The 8,086-nt window shown below is 37.0% G+C and overlaps 1 protein-coding gene across 1 annotated transcript in view; it reads left to right on the top strand.

Moving 5' to 3' along the window:
• The first annotated feature begins 529 nt into the window (after positions 1–529).
• poc1bl (POC1 centriolar protein homolog B (Chlamydomonas), like) overlaps positions 530–8,086 on the top strand; it is a 111,432-nt gene continuing 103,875 nt past the window's right edge. The window contains exon 1 of the mRNA XM_039736665.1: positions 530–811. The gene's annotated coding sequence lies outside the window, so the exon portion shown is untranslated. The remainder of the gene's footprint in view (positions 812–8,086) is intronic.

The following is an 8,086-nucleotide window of genomic DNA, read 5'->3' as shown; positions in this document are numbered from 1 at the left end:
CATTAATACATAAAAACTAAGTGATGAATACGATATTTACGTTTACATCAACTATAATGCTTTTACGAAATGTATTTACAAAGAGCAAAGCTATTAACACACATTTAAATGTTGAAAACACTTCAGACATCTGCATTTACTTACTTTTTATCGGTAATACAGATTTAAGTTTTATCTTTCTTTTAATGATTACCTGCGTGTTTTCATTAATAGACTTTCCGCGCTATCTTTGTGTTTTTGACTGAATTGCCAGGACTTGTTATTTTTCAATAAGAAAACTCAGAGACAGCACTGAGAGAAATGTAAACTACGACTGTGAAACTGAAGGAGCCGCTGCGCTGAAGTTTCCTCAAGTACTGCACAACTGCCTTTCCTCACCCGCGACAACTCCTGCCTTTCCCACAATGCTCGGGTCACGTGGCCCACTTTCGACAACTACCAAACACTTCTTCAAACTTCCTGGAGATCAAAGAGGCGGGGAGGGAAGGAAAAGAGACGAAGTGTTAACCTGATCTCTTAGTGCCTCAGGAGGATCCAAAAAAAAAAAAAAACTCTCAGAGTAATTACTTCTCAGTTGTTGGCACTGACAGCTACACCGTGCTACTTACACCCGGAACCGATGACGGATTTTTCAATTGCGGCTAAAGAAGCCGCACATGCTGTGGCAGATTAATAAAAAAGAAAAACTTTTCATTTGATACCAGCGTGGAGAAGAGCTTGAATAGATGACAGTGAAAGATCCCGGCGTGACACTTGCAACTGTTATTATACGAAGGACAGATCTGCAGAGCTATGGCAATGTAATGAACAGGTAAGAAACAAAAGGGGTATGATGGGGGTGGAGATCGAGTCATTCATTATGTTTTAAATCTTTGACATTGGGCGTTCGGACTCGTTTAAGTAAAAAAGCGACGTGTCACACGGCTGAGACAACGATGCACGAGACGCTGTTCAGAGTCAGGAAAGTAAGTCTACCAACGCACTTCTCCTCACCTGCAGGGACGCGGTCACAAATCACGACGGTCCCCTAAGGAGTGGACTACCGCGCAGCCACCCACCCAGGTATCCACACTGCCTTATACTGTATTCTGTAATGACATGTCATCAGTTTTAATGGGATATTAACATTTCCTGTTATATAAGCTTCGAGAATACTGTTTAAAAAATATTACGTTAAGCATTCACAGTTATAGCAGTAGTTGTACTGTCATACTTGGATATACCGTACAGCCAACATGCAGCACATCCCCGCCCTTCAACTCCACGTTAAAGAACTTTCATTTGCAATGCACAATTCGGCTTACTTGATGTATTACTTACTTATATTTCCGTTCCTGCAGATTGGTTAGGCGTGTACATTTTGTTCAAGGCTTATCTTTATTAGTGTATTACTTAGTTTGGGTATCCGGCACAGAACCTTTGTTCAATTATTTGGTGGTGAAGCTTGTTTCAGCCAACAATGGCTTTACATTTTTATCTGTCTGACTTTTACTGTGTCCTCCCTCATATAAACAAACATTTTAAATCGGTTTCCTTGTTTTGACCTCCCTTCCAATGACTAAAAGATTGGTGGTTCTTGTAACAACTATTTGTTTCTGAAAATTGGACAATTTTAATACTAATTAATTCAAGTGATGGCAGAGACTTTTAAACCTAGGTTTCCGTTTAGTTACTTTTCACAACAGAGGCCCTGTTCTAGTAATTCTGGAGGTGTCTCACAGGTTTTAATTCTGAAAGCAGCCTCGCTTGAATTAAAGAGCAAAGTTTATAAAACTTATAGCAGTGGTATGGCTTATAGACTGAGACAATTGCAAGTTAGCACTCAACATGATAAACTTGGAGAGTACTGAAATGGCAATAGACTGACCAGGAAAATAATCTATCAAGTTTTTAGTAACTGAACACAGGAGAGTGAAGAGTGTAAAAAGAGACCAAGGTGTTTTTGTTTTGTGGAGCTGATGACTGCATGAAAAGATACTCCGTAACAGAGGAAATAAGTCCATATTGTTAAATATATATATATATATATAATTAGATAAAACAAAAGATACTATTAAATAATAAAGTAAATGCTGTACAGTATGTACATTTTCTTTAACATACAGGGTGTCCATAAAGTCCATGTGCAATTTAAAATAGTTGAAATTTTGTAAGTATATGTGATAGAAAGGATCTGTAAAAAGGATTAGAAAGAAGAAATACATTTTTTATTGTTCTTGTTAATTTTGAACATGTCCACCATCATTACTAATACAAAGGTTTATACACTTCCGTAGTTCTCGGAAAACATTTTCAAACTGATTTTCAGTAATACCAGCAATCACATCAGCTGCAAGTCTTCTAAAGATCGAGGTTTGGTTGAATAAACGTTAGTTTTCACATGTCCCCATAAAATGAAATCCAATGGAGTCAAATCTGGTGAACGTCGAGGCCAAGAAAATGGTCCACCTCTTCCAATCCATCTGTTAAGGAATTTCTCATGTAGAAACTGCCTAACATGCAAAGCAAAGTGACAAGGAACACCATCTTGTTGAAACACTGTATTCTCTATCAGTCCTAATTGTTCAAGTTGAGGAATAAAGTAATTTCGCAGCATTTCTAAATAGCTATCGCCATTAACAATACGCCCTTCAAAAAAGAATGGCCCTATGACTCCATTTTTTCCCCAAAGCACACCACACATTAACTTTGGGAGAATCTTTTTCATGTTCAATGGACTCTTATGGATTTTCAGTTCCCCAAATTACGGCAGTTATGCCTGTTGACCTTGCCACTAATGTGGAATGTTGCTTCATCGGAGATCATTAAATTATTCAAAAATGCATCATCATTGCTAAGTTTTTTGTTGAACTGGTGACAGAAAGTTAGTCGTGCATGATAATCCTCAACATTGGGTCAACAGTGATTCTGAAAAATAAGTAATTTTTAAGTTAAAGTTATAAAAATAAAACTTCTAAAGACAAAAGAAAACTAGATATATATCAAGCTTTCTAATATTTTTACAAATTCTTTCTATCACATATACATACAAAGTTACATCTATTTTAAATTACACACAGACTTTATGGACACCCTGCATATTTCAATTAGTGGTAATACAAGTAAATGTTAATTTAAAATGCACAAAGCTAATGATATTTGAAGTATATACTGTATTAAAATAATAGGTTAACAGGTTAACCCTTAAAGATTTCAAAGAGATCATAAATGGTGGAGGAGAAGAATTTGGTGACTGTTGTTTTTGTGTATTTGATATAAACAGGGTGATATACATACAGTCCATACATACAACCACCGTAAGTATCTACTAAGAAAGATTTGTGTATGTTCATGTCATACGTTAAAAACTTAGTTTAGAAATTAAGAAATATAGATAAGAAGGCCTGATAAGTTCTAAGTAAAGTATTATTCATTTGAATATTTTAACTCATACTTGCAATTTTTAGCTCTCTTGACATTATTTTGGGTAGTTTGATGGAAGTCAAATTTTAAAAGACCTAGTGTAATCTATTCTATTAAGATGATGTACGCTACACAGTCACAGAGAGCAATTATTTTACCTCAGCATTTTGCATGGGTGATTGAGCTGTGCACACCAACATGGATCATAAGGTTTAGCCCCAATTTTATTTCTTGGATTCCACCTCCACAGCTGTGTATAAGCCCACTAGGTGCAGCTAACAGTCTTTCAAACATGCAAAAGAATAAGAAATCAGGAAGGGGGCAAATAGTTTTTCACACCACTGTATATATAGGATTCAGCTTTGAAAAATCATAACTGTCAGTTATAGAACAGAAACCTTGAGGACAGACTTTTAAATCCTAAAAGTAAAACTAATAATAAGATTTTCTCTGAGCATGTGTGAAGGCCAGTTAAAACTTTGTATATACTGTAGGTGATTTCATAGCACAGACAGTTGCAGCAGTTTATATTAGTGATTGTAATTGCGCCCAAGCAGCTATTTTTCTGAATTCTGCGGAAAGAAACTGCGTACTTTAAGCTAATTGACCTTGAATACTTAAGTGTATTTTGTGTTGTAGTTGTGTTGGATTGTTTTCTACTGTTTGCTGTTCCAATAGACTCTGGTATCTTGAGTCTGTACAGAAAAGATTAGAATATATAACCTGATTAAATCTTTAGACATTTTGAGCAACATGATGCTTTAAAATCGTACATTTTGAGCTGATATATAATTGCCACTACAGTTTTCTGTTTAGTGATTACATTTCTATTCAGGTTTCTGCAGTTTAAATAGAAGAAATGTTTTTGTACTAAGGTTCACACAGAAGCTCAATAAATAAATAATATAACAAAAAAACAAAACCCACTCTGAAATGCACATCAGAACTACTAAAAAAAACTAAAGCTTCCAGATTGGCCAGAGTTAAAAAAGGGCATTGAGGACTTTCAGCCAACAAATTATCCAACATAAGTGTGTGAAGAAACACTGTTGGGGTTCCTTTATACCCACAGCTATACATCTTTATAATGCCTCACTGTGACTGTTTCTGTTCTTTTTTTCTTTAGGCAGATCAAATTTTTATTTCTTTTTAATTTTATTTCTCTTTTAGTTATTTTTTTGTGTATTTGTCATAATTTTGATGTGTTTATTTGTTTTCTTATTTATGAGTTTCTGTAAAAAGCCAAATTTCTCCCTTGGAACAAACAGACTTCTATCTATCTATCTATCTATCTATCTATCTATCTATCTATCTATCTATCTATCTATCTATCTATCTATACTTGCTGGTGCATTTTATTTGGGATTTTGTTGAGTCACACGTTGATCAAAAAACTGGAAAACGAAAGTAGTTCTGCTAGAACAGGTGCCAGTAGCATAACTATTTAAACTGAAAGTTGCATCCTGTTACTGTGTTGGTCTGTTGAGTACCAATTGCCTTCCTGACAGTTGATGACGTGTTTCTTATGTTTATACCCATAACTGACTTTTTTCCCCTAAACATATTATACCAAAGTGTCATACACGGTAATCATAAAAATATTTAATCTTTATTTTTTTATCCCATTGTGCATTTACTGTTGCTTATATATGCACATTTAACCATAACTGTGTTTAGAAACAGGATCCCTGGTTCTATTCAATATTTTAAAGGTTCTTCTATATATGTTTTTGTAATGCCTTTTAGTTTTTGAATGTTAGGGTCCTACTTCTGATCTCTTTCAGACATTGTAAACACTAATGTCTGAGTTGGTAAAGACAGAATTAACTTTTTTCAGTGTGATGTATATAAGATGCATATTCAAGTAGCATTATAAGTTATAGTTATATCTAGTGGAAAGGATAAATGTATGTGTAAATTGAAACTTTGCTTTATTTTTCATTAGTGCTCCTAGCGAACTGAAATTTTCCTGGCTTGTTTTCACTTAGTATCATTGGAGAATTTTAGTATCATGAATGAATGTATCTCACATTTTTCATATAATGTTAGGCTAATACAGTATAAAGTGAAAGGTTTATGATGCTCTGGGCTCCTCCATATGAAAAATCATTTTACAATATATTATGGCCGGTATTTTAATTTTATATATTTGATTCTCGGTATATTATTGTTCTTTAAACAAAGGATAATGTAAGCAGAGTGGTAAAAAGCTAGTATAGTACTCAGTGTTATTCTTTTAAATATTGAATAACTAGGGGGCTCGGCCCCCTGGTTGCTTTGCTCGCCCACCCCCGTGTTTGGTTTACTGGATATACAATTTAAAAAGATTGTTATTTTTGTTGGGAATTGTTATATAAGCATTATCACTTTTACTTTAAAACTTTTGTAAAAAACATACTTTTCCTTTATTTCCGGCTCCGGGCGTGGTTAAATCTTTCTTGCAGGACGTATAACGCTGCTCATGTTGTGAAGGAGGGGGCTGAACACACGTTAAGGAGATGCTGTTGGATCAGCTGCTGTTTTTCTGCTGCTGGTGAGCTGCGTGTTCTGTTTGTCGTGCTGCACGTCGATCACTTAAAATCCTGTATAGCAGCTATCCTTTTGCCATTTCGTGTCTCTGCCGCTCACGTTGTGAAGGGGGAGCTGAACTCATGTTAAGGAGAAGCGGTTGGATCATTTGCTGGCTTCCTGCTGCTGCTCCTGGCAAGCTGTGTGTTCTGCTTGTCGTCGTTTTAAGAGCTGGGAGCACATGATGTGTGTCTGTCAAAAGTATTCCAACAACTGCTTGATTAGATGTCCGTGAACTTGTTTTAAATGTTGTCTCACTGCCTTGTCTCGCGTGACGTTGAAGTGTCTCTTCCGGGACGTCAAATTGTCTTCTGAGAAGATCACGTCTTGTCTCCCTAGTCTTCCTTCCAAGATTTTTTTTATAATAGAGAGATGTAAATTGCATCCCAGAGCAGTTTATCCATTTTAGTTAGTCTAGCTGCAGACCTCCAGTAACATTTGGTGGCCTTTTCATTATGTGTTGTGTGGACCACCAGAGGGCATACAGCTCCCCCAGCTCCGACACAGACAGGCTGAGACCCAAGACTTGCCAGACAACACACCTTTATTAAAGTGGGGAAGTGTCTTATCTTTTGCTGCCCACTTCACAGCACAGTACAAAGCACCAAATATTTTAATACACAGTCCTTTTTCTTCCTCTCTCTTTCTCTCTGTCTCAGTTTCCACTCCTCCTTCCAAAAGCTTTGTCCACCTCATCCCAACTCTGGCTCTCCGACTAGTGTTGAGGCGGCTCCTTTTATATTGCACCCGGAAGTGCTCCATGTGTTTCTTGCCCTTATTCCTGGTGTGTTGGATGTGGTGCCACAAAGGGCTCAGCTGTACCTGCAGCACCCTGTGGCGGCACCCACGGAACCCAAGAAGGCTACTCCAAACTACAAATACCGGCATACCCTGTGGGGATCCAAGGTACTGTAGCAACCCAGGGGGGCTGCCCTCTAGTGTCTTGGGAATGACAATGTTCCATATATGGTCTCTCCCTTGGTCCTTCCACCCAGCTGGTGTCCCGGCTGGGAAATGTCCCTGGTCATCCGTCACAGGTGGCTATGTTACACGTCACTTCCAGCAATTTCTGTGTTTCTTAACATTTCAAGGTTCATGCTCATAAAACATACGCTTTGATTAAGATAAGGGTTGTCTGCATCAGTAACAATATATGCAAAATCACGGGAGGAGTCGGGGTGGGAGGCCAGGCACGTGCGTTACTTTTTATGCTGTCTGGGATTTATGGCTCTAAAGTGTGTGGAAGTTGGCTAATGCATGATTTTGTGCATCTGAATTTTTTATGCATACGCATGTTTCCTCTTTTGTCCATACACTATGTTTTAGTGTGAATTCTATGCGCGGCATTCTGCAAGAGACCCCTGAATCGCAAAGCTCCTGAGGTTTACAGATAGATCCTTCTCAGTTTATCTGTCAAAAAGTTTTTAGTTTATGACTACATTCAAACAAGCCCTATAAATAATCAAAATCTAGTTTATTTACTCATGATTGTGCTTTTACTGAATATTTACAACAGTTTAGTTTGATAATTATGATGTTGCAGGTTGGTTTATTATTTATGGGGAATTCTATATTTATGTGTCAGCTTGATACTGTATATTAAATAGAAATGTACATGTTGTGACAAGCATTTTTGGCTGATGAACTTATTTGTTTGTTTTTTGTGACATCAAACCTCTTCTAACCTTTCTTACAAATAACAAACACTTCCATCATTTTCACCAGGATCTTGTCTCACATAAGGTAGAATAGTTGCAAGCATTTGTACATTTCTTGAAAACTAATTTTTCCTAGTATTCATATGGGACATAATCATTTCAGTTACATCATGTCTTGTGATATGTGCAATATAACATATTGTTCTCTGTCCTTCCCAATCAGGACTGGTCTCAAGACATGAAAGCACCAATCTCTCACAGGGCCCACACACTCGTGTAGACACACACACACACACATTCTCACATTTCCTTAGGGCCAATTTGTAATCACTATGTCACCATGAAAGGGTGTGTTTGTTAATGTGGTAAGATAACTGAAATACTCGGAGGAAACCCCATAGAGACACAGGGAGATCATGAATACTCCAAATGGGCAATGGCTGGGTCTGAGATTCAAA

This window comes from Polypterus senegalus, chromosome 15, assembly GCF_016835505.1.
Source record: "Polypterus senegalus isolate Bchr_013 chromosome 15, ASM1683550v1, whole genome shotgun sequence".
Taxonomy (NCBI): Eukaryota; Metazoa; Chordata; class Cladistia; order Polypteriformes; family Polypteridae; genus Polypterus; species Polypterus senegalus.
The sequence above is the reverse complement of the archived record's forward strand: the minus strand, read 5'-3'. Positions and strand labels throughout refer to the sequence as shown.